The 12,122-nt window shown below is 44.4% G+C and overlaps 1 protein-coding gene across 5 annotated transcripts in view; it reads left to right on the top strand.

Annotated features, from left to right (window-relative positions):
• The first annotated feature begins 345 nt into the window (after positions 1-345).
• Positions 346-12,122, top strand: part of OSBPL3 (oxysterol binding protein like 3) — a 261,110-nt gene continuing 249,333 nt past the window's right edge. For all 5 annotated transcript variants that reach the window (XM_029589131.1, XM_029589129.1, XM_029589130.1 and 2 more), the window contains exon 1: positions 346-609. The gene's annotated coding sequence lies outside the window, so the exon portion shown is untranslated. The remainder of the gene's footprint in view (positions 610-12,122) is intronic.

Genomic DNA, 12,122 nt, shown 5'->3' with positions numbered 1-12,122 from the left:
GCTTGCCATCCTCAACTTTCTCCTCCCGTTTCCTGAGATCTTTCCTGGAGCCGGGAATTTATCTACTCTTTGCTCTTTCCGCAGGATCTATTAGTGATCCTCCCCAAGGCTCTGACAGCCCCGAGGGAAGCAGGAAGCTCAGCGTAGGCTGCCGAACCTCTCCCACCTGACAGCGGCTCCCGGCGGCCGGCTGACGTCAGGGAAACCCCACCCCCTCCTCGAAGGTAAGGGGCGCGGCCTGGCGGCAGCGCTGAGCTCTGGTTGGCTGCTGGGTGCTGTCAGTCAGCCAATCTTCGCCGTTCGGGTATGGGGGGAGGGGGGAGGGGGGAGTTCCCCGGGCAGGGTTCTAGCGCTGTGTGTGGAGCGAGCTGCTGGTGGCGCGGCACTGTGAGGTTTTCCTCGCGGGGCGGCAGGGTTCAGTCTCTTCCGGCACTGAGCCCCGTGCTAGAGGGGGCCGATGGAGAGTGGCTCGTGCGTCCGTGCCCTGTAGCGCGGAGAGGAGACGAGACTTGCGCGGCAGGTAGGCTGCCTGGCGCCGGCGGGTCCCAGCCCGGTTCCCAAGTTTCGGGGCGTGGAGCAGGGGAGGAAGGTTCGAACCGAAATCTGCCGGTGAGTTACTGCAACTCTTTTTGGTAGGCGAGGCGGAGGCGCATGAAAGAAAGTTCCCAAACTTGCATTTGGAGTCCACGGTCAGGTCTCCGCTGCTGCTGCCGAATATTGCAACCCTGCCAGGCTACGGGCGAGAAGAGATGTTGCCGGGCTCTGTTGCTTAGATGATCTTCCTCTTACCTCTTTTTTTCTTTTGCTACTACACGATTTTTATATAATATTTATTTATATATAATGTGTATGGTGCGACTGAAAACGAAATGAACTAAGTAGTTTTAGTCCAATTTTCTTGGCTACTGAGCCAAAGCCATTTAAGATTCGGGTCAGAACGTTGTAAGAAAATTGAAACACAGACAAATTCACTTAAAGTATTCTTAGAAGATCCCCCCCCCCCCCCCCCCCCATCGAAACCAGTATCTGTATTTAGCCATGTTGCTTTTCTTTCTTCCACCGCACCCACCCCCAGTTTAGAAACAGGATTAGAAATACTGTAGATCTAATAATAAACTAATTAATGCATGGAGCATCTGTCTCATTGTTTCTAAACGTTACTGTATCAATTACTTAATGAATATCCGAGGGCGCTCAATGAGTTGGCTTCCTCCGAATCCGAGCAAGTGAGGCGCAGGGAGCTACTGCTGACTTTTTTTTTTTTTTGTCCGTCTGATTATTTTGTGACTTGTAAGCTTTGGTACTACTACAAAAAACCTCAGGAGGATTTCCCTTTGCTTTCTCAGAAGCTGATGCATCATAACCTGTTTCTGTTTAGAAAATAGGCTGTGCTCTTTTTATAGTCCTTCCAGTTTAATTTCTAGTCTTTGTGAAATGACTTTGACAGGTTTCCCTTGAACAACTTATAAATAATTACCTCTTCCCCAATCCTCCCTCCTACTGTTATGATTGAAAATAGTGTATATGTATATTTGATTTTCAAGAAAATGATAATCTTTAGATTTGAACATTTGTGGGGTTTTTTTTTTCCATTTTCCTCAAAATGACATAAATCCATGTTGAGCTGTTATTGTAGAAGAAGTGGACATTTAAAATATTTTGCTTGTAAAGTGGCTGGACTTTCATTGACTTGAGAGAGTATCAGGAGATGGCAAAGTAGCAGAGGACTGGCATTTGCTTATACCAAAGAGCTGGGGTTTTCTTTTATGATTTTTCTTCCACTTCTCAGTTCTAAACAATTGGGAAAACAAAATCCACAGCCCAGCTCTCTGTTGGGAGCCGAATAAATTATAGGAAAGTGCCTGGTCCTCAAATCTGCTGTCTCTGTAGTAATTGGGATTATATCAATTGCATTTATGAAAATGACTTGTGGGCCAGGAAAAGAATTTAGTCTTGAGCCCTGAATAACTTTGTTTTCTGTTTTGCTGGTCATCAGAGCATTCATTAAAGAGCTAATGTAACTGAAAAAATTATATTGAAGAATAATTGTAAAACACCTTAGGCCTGTCCTACTGAGCAATTTTATTGTCACACTTTTACACTGCCCCTTGCCTGCTTATTTTTTCCCATGCAGGGATGACAACATAAGACTGACAACAGAAAAAGATGGCTTAGGCCAGGGGTCAGCAACAATTCTGGGTAGAGCGGATGCAGTGTATGCTCTATAATGATGATTAATTTTCCTCCTTTTTTTAATTTTATTTATTTTTTTTACTGCCGAACCAGTTTGGATGTTTGGGTTATGCTCACGCACCAGCAGATGGAGGCAGAAAACATAATTCTTTTCTGACATCATGAAGCTCTATTCAAATAAGTGTAGCAGGAAAGGATGCAGGGCCCACTTTCTCTGCACGAGATCTGCAAGACAGCAACATGGGCCTCGTACCATCATTCGTCAAACATTATGGGTTGGACCTATAGACGTGCTCATAAGTTTACATACTCCTGGCAGATTTTGTAAGATGTGTAGCATTTTAAGAAAACATGAGTGATCAGACAGACAAAGTGTTATTTTTAATGTTTTTCAAATTGTGCTATTCTGTGATGAAAAGTTTAATCATTAAACCACAGCAATAAGGGAAATAATAAAATGGTCCTGTTCAAAAGTTTGCATGCCCTTGGTTTTTAATAGCGGGTACTGCTTCCTTTTGCATCTGTGACAACTTGCAGTCTTTTGTGATAGCTGTGAATGAGGCCCTTTATTTTCTCATGTGGTAAAGCTGTCCATGCCTTCATATCTTAACTTCTTTGGTTGTCTAGTATGAACTGCATGCTTGAGTTCTCTCCAAAGTGGCTCAATGATGTTGAGGTCAGGAGACTGAGATGGGTACTCCAGAACCTTCACTTTCTTCTGCTGCAGCCACTGAAGGGTTGACTTGGCCTTGTGTTTTGGATCATTGTCATGTTGGAAAGTCCAAGTGCGCCCCATGTGCAGCTTTCTGGTTGATGAATGCAAATTCTCCTCCAATATTTTCTGATAAGATGCTGCATTCACTTTTCCATCAGTTTTGTCTAAATTCCCTGTGCTGCTATAGCTCACACACCCCCATGCTTCATCCACCTCCATGCTTCATGGTAGGGATGGTGTTGACTCCTCTCCAAACAGATCCTTTGACAGTTCTTTTGCTTTCCCCATGCTTCAGCAATCACCAAAGTCAGTGCAGCCCTGGATGAAATGCACAAGGGTTTCTCAAGAGCTAAGAACAGGGACCTCAGGTACCAAAATCTTGCGGCAGCAGAAAGTGCTCCTCCAAAATACCCCTGCAGTGGCCACCACACTGCCTTGCTTAATGAGTCAGTGGGGTTTCCACGCCCCACTATCAGGATAAAGGAAGACAAACGTAGTGGCAAAGCACTTAAGGTGCTGACAGGGTTTTCACTCCCTGCCAGCAGGAAGACAGCCTGACACGATGGTGGCATAGTAAAAATGATGTGCTGGTGGGGTTTTCACTCCCAGCCAGCAAGAAGAAGGCCCCACTTGATGCTGGATCAGCTTGGCCACTCTGGATGGTGATTGCTGATTGGAGGAAGAAAATGGAGACGGGAGGGGAGGAAAGATAGGGGATGTGAGTGAAGAAGTAAGAAAAGGAGATGGGAGGAAAGAGATGAGAATGAGGGGGGCAAGGGGTGAGTGTGGGTGGGGGTGAGTCAAAAAGGAGGGATAGTAAAGGGAGTGAGTGATGGGAGGAGCAGAAGGGGCATGAGTGAGAATGGAGGAAGGAAGGGGGAGAGTGAATTCAGAAAGGAAGTGAGGAGACAGATGAGTCAAAATGGAAGGAAAGGCAGGGAGTGTGAGTTGAGGGGTAAGGAAAGAAGGTGAAGGAAGGAAAGATCTGAAAAAGGGATTGAATGAGAGGGAAGGACATGAATGGGGAGAGTGAGGAGGAGGTGAGTCAAAAGGGAGGGAAAGGAAGATGCGTGGCAGGACACAGAAAGGGTGTGAATGAGAGAGAGGGAGAGGAGTGAGTCAAAAGGGAAGTAAGGGGAGAGTGAGTGAGGGCAACAGTGTGAGAGCACATATATGTGTGTGTGAGAGAGCAAGCATACAGTATGTGCATGAGAGAGTGAGCATGTGTGAGAACAGTTTGTACATCCCTGCTTCCTCTCACTAATCTATGAAATCAAACGTTCCCAGGTAAGGGGAGTGAGAACTTTTTTGTAATTCTTATTAGTCTGATTATTGGGTGTTCTTGTTGTGTCTGCTGTTCTGAAATATGTTATTGCTTTTAGGGAATTTTTAAAAATTTGTCATGAGCTTTATCAGGTGGTATTCTATTTGTCAGCTGTTTTTTGACATTTTTTTTAATTGGTATGGTTTATTATGATTTTTATAATTGTTGATTTTATGTAATGAATGTTTGTTTCTGTTTTTCCATTGTTGCAATGCATACAGAGTATAGTATGTGGTTTCCACTTCAGTGTTTGTCTGCACGTTCATGTTTATTATCCTGTTTTCTTTATTCTGTTTGCTGTCTGTTCTGTCTATGCTCTGTATTTATAACCGAGGTAAGCAATTCTGCTAGTGTGCAGTTTCTGTGTAGGGTTCTAGAGCAGTTTGGCTTGTTCTGTTTTCCTTATAGGAGGTGTTAGGTATTTTAAGCCTACCTATAAAAAGGTAAGGCCCTGTTACTGTGCTGGCAGTTAGAGCTGTTTTGATATAGGAGTTTACTGTATTTCAGTTGTAATTCAGTTTACTAATGGCTTAGCTAACACTCAGCATGCATTACAAAAGACAATATCGCACGAATTCCGCGTGACTTTTTTTTGCAGGGATTTCTGATTGGTACCACAGCAGTGCCTGTAAATATAATATATATGTTGTTACAAGTAACATTTCTATCTCAGAAGGCCATTGAATGTCCTTTTTCATGTAAAATCTCTCTGGGAACCCTGACTTCTGCATTCCCCCTTCCAACATTTTCAAGTTCCCAAAAGGGCCAGACACCAAGTGGGAACATTCTACCTTAGCATTCTCACTGATCTGACCTATGGCGTATCTGGGGGAAGAGTCACCCTTGTCTCAGGCAGGAGGTTGCCTTGAACTGGCCCTGGCTAAGAAACTCATTGACTCTTTGTACACAAACACTAATTACAATCGGACAAGGCACAGGAGGGGATACCTACCCTTCATTGCCCTCTCAACCTGTGTATGTCAACTTGAGTGTATAGTATCAGCTCTAACATTTAAGGGTATGTAAACTTTCATTTTATTATTTCCTTTATTTTTATGGTTTCTTTAATCATTGTGCTATTCTGTGATGCATAACAGCTTAATTTAAAACGCTTTAAAAATAACAGACTTGTTTTGTCTGATCGCCCATTTTTTCTTAAAATGCAACACGTCTTACAAATTCTGCCAGGAGTATTGTAAACTTATGAGTACAACTGTATGTGCCAAGAGCTTGGGGGCCGTCATGGCCTCTTCCGTCTGGGAGGCGATGCTTGGACATGTCCCATGTGTCTGGACTTGTCTGGCAGGAAAAGAGAGGCGAAATGTAGGTGTACCTGTAAATTGCCCTTCTTGGAGTCCAGACACACCAGTCCAGAACCACCCAGAAGCTATAGCAGTACAATGAGTAATTTTGGGGTTTGAGGAATTGAAAGAAGCAAAAATTCCCCCCATCTCTGTAGAAACATAACAGCAGAAAAAGACCATTATGGCCTATCCATCCTTCCCATCCATACCAACTGCTCAGCATTATAATCTCTACCACTCTGTCAGAGATCCTCTGTGTTTTTCCCATGCCTTCTTGAAATCAGATACTGTCCTTGACTTCATCTCTGTGGGGAGGCTGTTCTGTACATCCACTACTTTCTCTGTAAAGAAATATTTCCTTAGTTTACTGTTGAGTCTACCTTCTTTCACCCTCATCCCATAGCCCCTTGTTCTAGTCTCCTTTCTGTTGAAAGAGGCTCGCCTCCTGTGCATGGAAACCTTGGAGGTATTCAAATCATATCTCCCCTAGCTGGCCTTTCCAGCAGAGGGTACATGTTTAGATCTTTGTCTATCCCCATATGCTACTGCATGAAGACCACATTGACTACTTTAGTAGCCATCCTGCAGATCCACCCCCTTTTGAAGGTGCTGTGCACAGTATTCAGAGTATTGTCTCACCAGGGACTTATACAGGGGCAATGGCACCTTCTTTTTTTTTCTTCTGCTGACCATTCCTCTCCCTATGCACCCAAGATCCTTCTGGCTTTTGCTGTCACCTTATCCATCTGTTTGTGCCCCTTAAGTTCATCAGCTATGATCACCCCAGATCCTGTTTTTTATTTTTATGCTTAGAAGAATTTCGCTCCCTATTCTGTAACTCTCATGTGTTTTGTTTTTTTTGCTGTCTAAATGTATTATTCTGCATTTATAGGCATTAAATCTTAGCTGCCAGTCCCTAGACGATTTCTTGAACTTAGTTATCCCTCATGTTTTTCCCCATCTTCTTGACTTGCCACCCTGATGTATCATTGGCAAAAAGATAAATCTTTCCTGATAATCCTTCCACAATGTCGCTCACAAATATGCTGATAAGAGCTGGTCTAACGACCAATGCCTGCAGTATACTGCTAGTAACAGCCCTCTCCTCAGAGTGAGCTCCATTTACTATTACTCTTTGTCACCGCTCAGCCACTTTAGGGTCCATACCAAGGGTGCCCAGTTTATAAGTTGCCAGTGTGAAACCGTGTCAAAGACCTTACTGAAACACAAGTACACCACGTCTAGCGCTGTCCTCTGATCCAACTCTCTAGTCCAGAGCTTTCCAAACTTTTTATGTTAGTGACACACTTTTTAGGCAAACATAATTTCACGACAAAGTATTTGTCTACTCGCAAACCAGAGGTTAAACGAACAAAACGTATTTCGACAATATATGTATGTTTCCTTAAATATATACATACATTTTTGTGAATTACATAATGTTACACCCACCCCCCAGGCAGGCAGACACCAATTTATTCTCTCACACATACACACCCCAGGAAGACATCCATTCATTCTCATACACAGACACACCCTCAGGCAGGCACCCATGCATTCACATGAAAGCAGACCTCCCCCCCTCCCTCTTTCTTTTGCCAGCAACCTCAGAGCCTCTCTCATTCCGCTGTCACTGCTGCCATGTGGACATTTGGGGAGGTGCTGATTGCTAGAGACGTGAATTGGAACCGGAATCTGTTCCGATTCCAGGTTCGGGGACTATTGGGAAATTTTTTGCGTGCGGTCCGATTGTTTTTTTTTTTTTTTATCTGCTGCGCCCGAGCCAATAAACAAAAAACCCACACTGACCTTTTAAAACACATCCTTTAGCTTCCCCCCCCCCCCCCCCAAACATTTTACAAGTACCCGGTGGTCCAGTTGGGGTCCCGGGAGCGATCTCCCACTCTCGGGCCGTCGGCTGCCACTAATCCAAATGGTGCCGATGGCTCTTTCCCCTTAGGGGAAAGAGCCTTAGCTCCCGGGACCCCCACTGGACCACCGGGTACTTGTAAAATGTTTGGGGGGGGGGGGTCGGGAGGGTGGGGGAAGCTAAAGGATGTGTTTTAAAGGGTCGGGGTGGTTTTTGTGTGCCATTTTTTCCCGCCCTCCCCCAAAATGATAAGAGAACCCCACGAACAATTTTGTGGGGTTTTCCTATCTGTTTCAGGGAGCCCCCGATTTTCTGACAAGTTTGAAAATATTGTACGATATTTTCAATCATCAGAAAAATGATTCACATCTCTACTGATTGCTGCTACTGACACTGAAGCCCGTTCTGCTGCCTCCTCTGTGCAGGCCCCGTGGGCTTCCACTTCCTCCATGCTGATCTCCTACATTGTGAGATCCGCATAGAGAAAGTGCTACTCTTGCACATTCCCAAAGATAACATTTGCCAATCGCTAAAAAGTAATTTTTATTTTTTTTTTTTACCTTTGCTGTCTGATCTTAGTTTTGTAATCGGATGGTCTCAGACTTTTTTTTCCACCTTCCCTATCTTGTTTTTTTGCCAATTCCTTTTACAGGGTCTTTTTTTTTTTCTATTTCTTTTCTCTCCATCTGTCTTCTTCCCTCAAACACACACTCAGGTTCTCATTCTCACAGCGGCCCTACTACAGAGTTTCCTCCTCTCCTCGGGCCACCGTGACGTGGGATACGCGGCGGCCTATTCACGCTGCTCTTCTTCTGTACACGGCAGATGCTCCTCCTTCTTCCTGCACACGCGGCTCCAGCAACGTTTTTCTTCCGGGGCTGCGCAGGCAGGAAGGAGGAGGAGTGAACGTGACCCTTTTCTTCGGGCCGTGGTGAGGTAAGCTCCCTCACGGCCCCGCCGATCTCCCTGCTGTCGTTTCCTGCTTCCGCCGGCCCTGCTGCTATGTGGACCGGGCGACACAGACACACAGTTTGGAAAGCTCTGCTCTAGTCACACAATCAAAGGAATTTGATTAGATTCATCTAACAAGACCTACCTGTAATAGGTAGTACTACCTGTAGTAGGTAGTACTACCTGTAGTAGCCTTGGATCTTGTAATGCATTGGATTCCAGAAACTGCACTGTCCTCTGTTTTAGCAGCAGTTCCATTAATTTGCTCACCACAGAGGTCAGACTAACCGGCCTGTAGCTCCCTGCCCCTGCCTTACTTCCACTTTTATAAATAGGAACCACATCCACCCGTGTCCAGTCCTCTGGAACTACTCCTGACTCTAAAGAGGCATTGAAAAGGTCTCCAAGTTCCCTTAATAGCCTCGGATGTATCTCATCCAGCCCCATTCCTTTATCCACTTTTGTTTAGTTAGCTCGTCACAAACACATTTCTGAAAATTGATTGAGGTTTATCTCACTTTCAGTCCTGTTTGTGGGTTTTTTTTTTTTATGTGGTCTTGCTCCTGCCCTTTCCACTGTGAACACAAATTGAAATATTTTAAGTAATTTTGCCTTTTTTTTTCTTGTCTGCCTTTACATATTCCTCCCTTTCACCTCTGAGTCTCACAATGCCACATTTGACCTTATTCCTGTCACTAATATATCTTTAAAAAAAAAAAAAGTTTTGTCCCACCTCTTTTACCATATTTGCTATTTTTTCTTCCATTGCACCTTTGCATTCCTGGATGAGATACATCTGAGGCTATTAAGAGAACTTGGAGACCTTTTCAATGCCTCTTTAGAGTCAGGAGTAGTTCCAGATATTGTCACCTGTCTTCTTTCTGTGATCTCATGTAGTTTATGAATGTTAACTTTTTTTCCTTATTTTTTCAACTGCTACTTTAGAAAACCATAGCAGCCAATAGTGAGAGAGAGAGAGAGAGTAAATCAATAAAAAAAAAATTAAGGATATGCTTGGTGATTTCCTGCAGGATAGATTAAAGGAGGACTCTTGAGATGGAAGAACAGGAGGACCTGTTCGTTGTAGCTGGATGAGTAGATACACTTTGCTTTTGCTTGAGGGGATTAATTTTAATAAATTCTGAGCTCGGGCAAGAGTTTACAAACATCTTTTCCTGCTACTCCAGGCTATATACAGGTAAATGATGTCAGAAAAGAATTGCATTCTTTGCCGCTGCTTCCTGATGAGTGAGTATAAACCATGTGTCTACATTGGTCTGTGAGGATTCAGGAAAGGAAATGAACAGCTACACCTGAATTTCACCTTTCCAAGAATACAAAAAAATAAGTAAAACATAAATCAGAGCTGTCGCCTCCTCCTGCGTAATTTGTTGATTTTCTCCACAAGTCTGCATCCAGCCCCTGACTCCCCCACCATCACCGCCACAAGTTTGCATTGAGCCCCATTGCCCCCCCTTCATGTCGTCATGTGCGACTACAGTTGACAGAACTCCGAGGCCCTCCGTGTTGTACTCCCCCCTGGATTACATCCAATCTACCCTTTACATGTCTGATAGCTGTGCTCTCGCAGGTTTTGCTCCCTTTTATCCTGTACCTCCAAGGTCCCTTGTGTCTATCCCATGCATGTTTGAATTTTATAACTTCTGCCTGAAACCTGGTCCAGGAGTCCATCACCCTCTGTGACCCTCTGTTTTTCTCTCATATTCCTGTTGAGCTTTCTTCTCTTCAGCTTCATATGAATGTAACAGACATCTGGTGAACCCTTGGATGGTTAAGATCAGTGTAGGTTAGAGAATGGGGGAGGTTACCATTCAAATGCAGCCCCTCTCTCTGAGGGTACTGGAATGGCTGTCCCCCCAAAAGTTGTTGGGTTTTTTTTAAGCAGTTCTCTCCAGAGTGGCTATGGGCAGTCCTTTATGGTTTGCTTGGAGTTAGGAGATAGTGAGGAGATTGTCCTGTGTTAGTTTTTCAGGCCCAATCAGAAGAGCCAGGTACATCCTGCCTGGGGATACTGATCAGGGTCGGTTGGAGTGTCCCTCTGGGTTGCTTTTTGGGGGTTTGGCAATTTTTCTTGGTAGAAGCCTTGCAAGACCCTGGATTTCACTGGGTTCAGGGCACAGGGAATCCTTTGTCTCGGGTTGCCAAAGTTAGGGAGATCTGCCCTTCCAAATCCTTGATTAGGAAGGAGGAGGTGGTGACGTGTTGCAAGGAGGAACTCCGGTGTCAAATTCCTTTGAAGGGAAAAGGACTTCAGCTTTGAGATTTTGACTGCCCCTTCCTTCCTTCCTTGCTACATTGGAGCATGGAGAGCTGCCTGTTTCCAGGGGATCTCTTTCATCTGGGATCCTGGAAAGAGAGAGAGAAACAAGATTATCTTCTAACCATGAGTAAGAACAAAGTAGAGATCACGAGGACGCCTATCTGGAGTCTTCTCCCCCTGGGGACAGAGAGGATCTGACTCTTTGTGCAAAGTCTGATTTTTTACCAGTTTGGAAGAGGTTTTCTGCCCAGCTTAAGGATACTTATCTGGGAACTCCACTTAACCAAGCTCTGGAGGGTGTGAGATTCCCTGGCTCTGGTACAGAGATTCATGCTCAGAGTGGAAAGACTGTAAGGAAAAGAGAGACATTGTGGTGCAGAGGATTTTGTTATTGACACCATTCTACAAATTGCTTGGTCATCAGTAAAGATTTTGTTTGGACACTAACTCAGTGCCTCCAGTGTGGTTTTTGGGCTTAAACTGCCCACACCAGCCATGGATCAGAGACTCCACTCCCCAGGAACAGCGAGAGAGATGTGCATCCTTAGCACGCCGGGTCCTGAAAGAGAGATTCTTTCCCTCTAGATAAAAAAGGATCCAGGCCCTGGGGAATAGAGACCATGAGAGCGCTAGCCTGAGGTACAAGCCCCAAAGAACAACAAAAATACTTTTATGGCCCCACCGGAAATGGGGTTTCATGATGATGCCTCGTTCTTTAGACCATTCATTCTATGAAAGTTGTTAGTTTCTGATACTTGATTTAAATTTGCTAAATATTTGAATATTTGTATCGTATCTCCCTTTTTTCTAGAGTACCTCTTTAGCTCCTTCAGTCTCTGTACATTTTGATGCCCCTTCCTTGTCAGTGTCCTTTTGATGTAGTCTTGAGAACTATACATGATAGAGAGATAGCATCCCTCTTTCTAGTGGTGATACCTTCTTTATGTAACCAGATGATTCAGTTTAGCTGTAACCTTCCTGAGAAGATAAACTGGATTTTCAGTAGTTGACAGCTGCTGAGTTGTAACTCTCCGATTCACAGGAAAAGCAGGTATAATTTAACATGGATAGGAAAGTGCTTTTTTTGGTCTATGATTTTCAGACTTTGTTAGCGCCGAGTGCCACTTGAAACAGCCTGTGAAAAGAATCCAGGGGTGTAGTGGATCCCCAGTAGGTACACTAGGTCTGTGCGTAGGGAGGCAGAGCAGCTGAAGACTTATTGCCTTCCAATTCTGCATCTCTCACACAGGCTGATGCAATATAGATGCTCTAAAAACATGCGTCCAAACTGGATGCACCTTTTTTTTTTTTTTTTTTTTTTTAATGCATGCACAATGACCTCTCCTGGGTGCTCGATGCAATAGGCAAATGAGATGCCGCACTAAAAAGGACACACTAGAGATAAATTGTGCATCCCTAGCGCATCCATGGTATCAGGCGCCCAGGCACTGTGTGTGGGGTTAGGAAAACGAGTGCTCAATTTT

Source organism: Rhinatrema bivittatum, chromosome 2 (genome assembly GCF_901001135.1).
Source record: "Rhinatrema bivittatum chromosome 2, aRhiBiv1.1, whole genome shotgun sequence".
Taxonomy (NCBI): Eukaryota; Metazoa; Chordata; class Amphibia; order Gymnophiona; family Rhinatrematidae; genus Rhinatrema; species Rhinatrema bivittatum.
The sequence above is the reverse complement of the archived record's forward strand: the minus strand, read 5'-3'. Positions and strand labels throughout refer to the sequence as shown.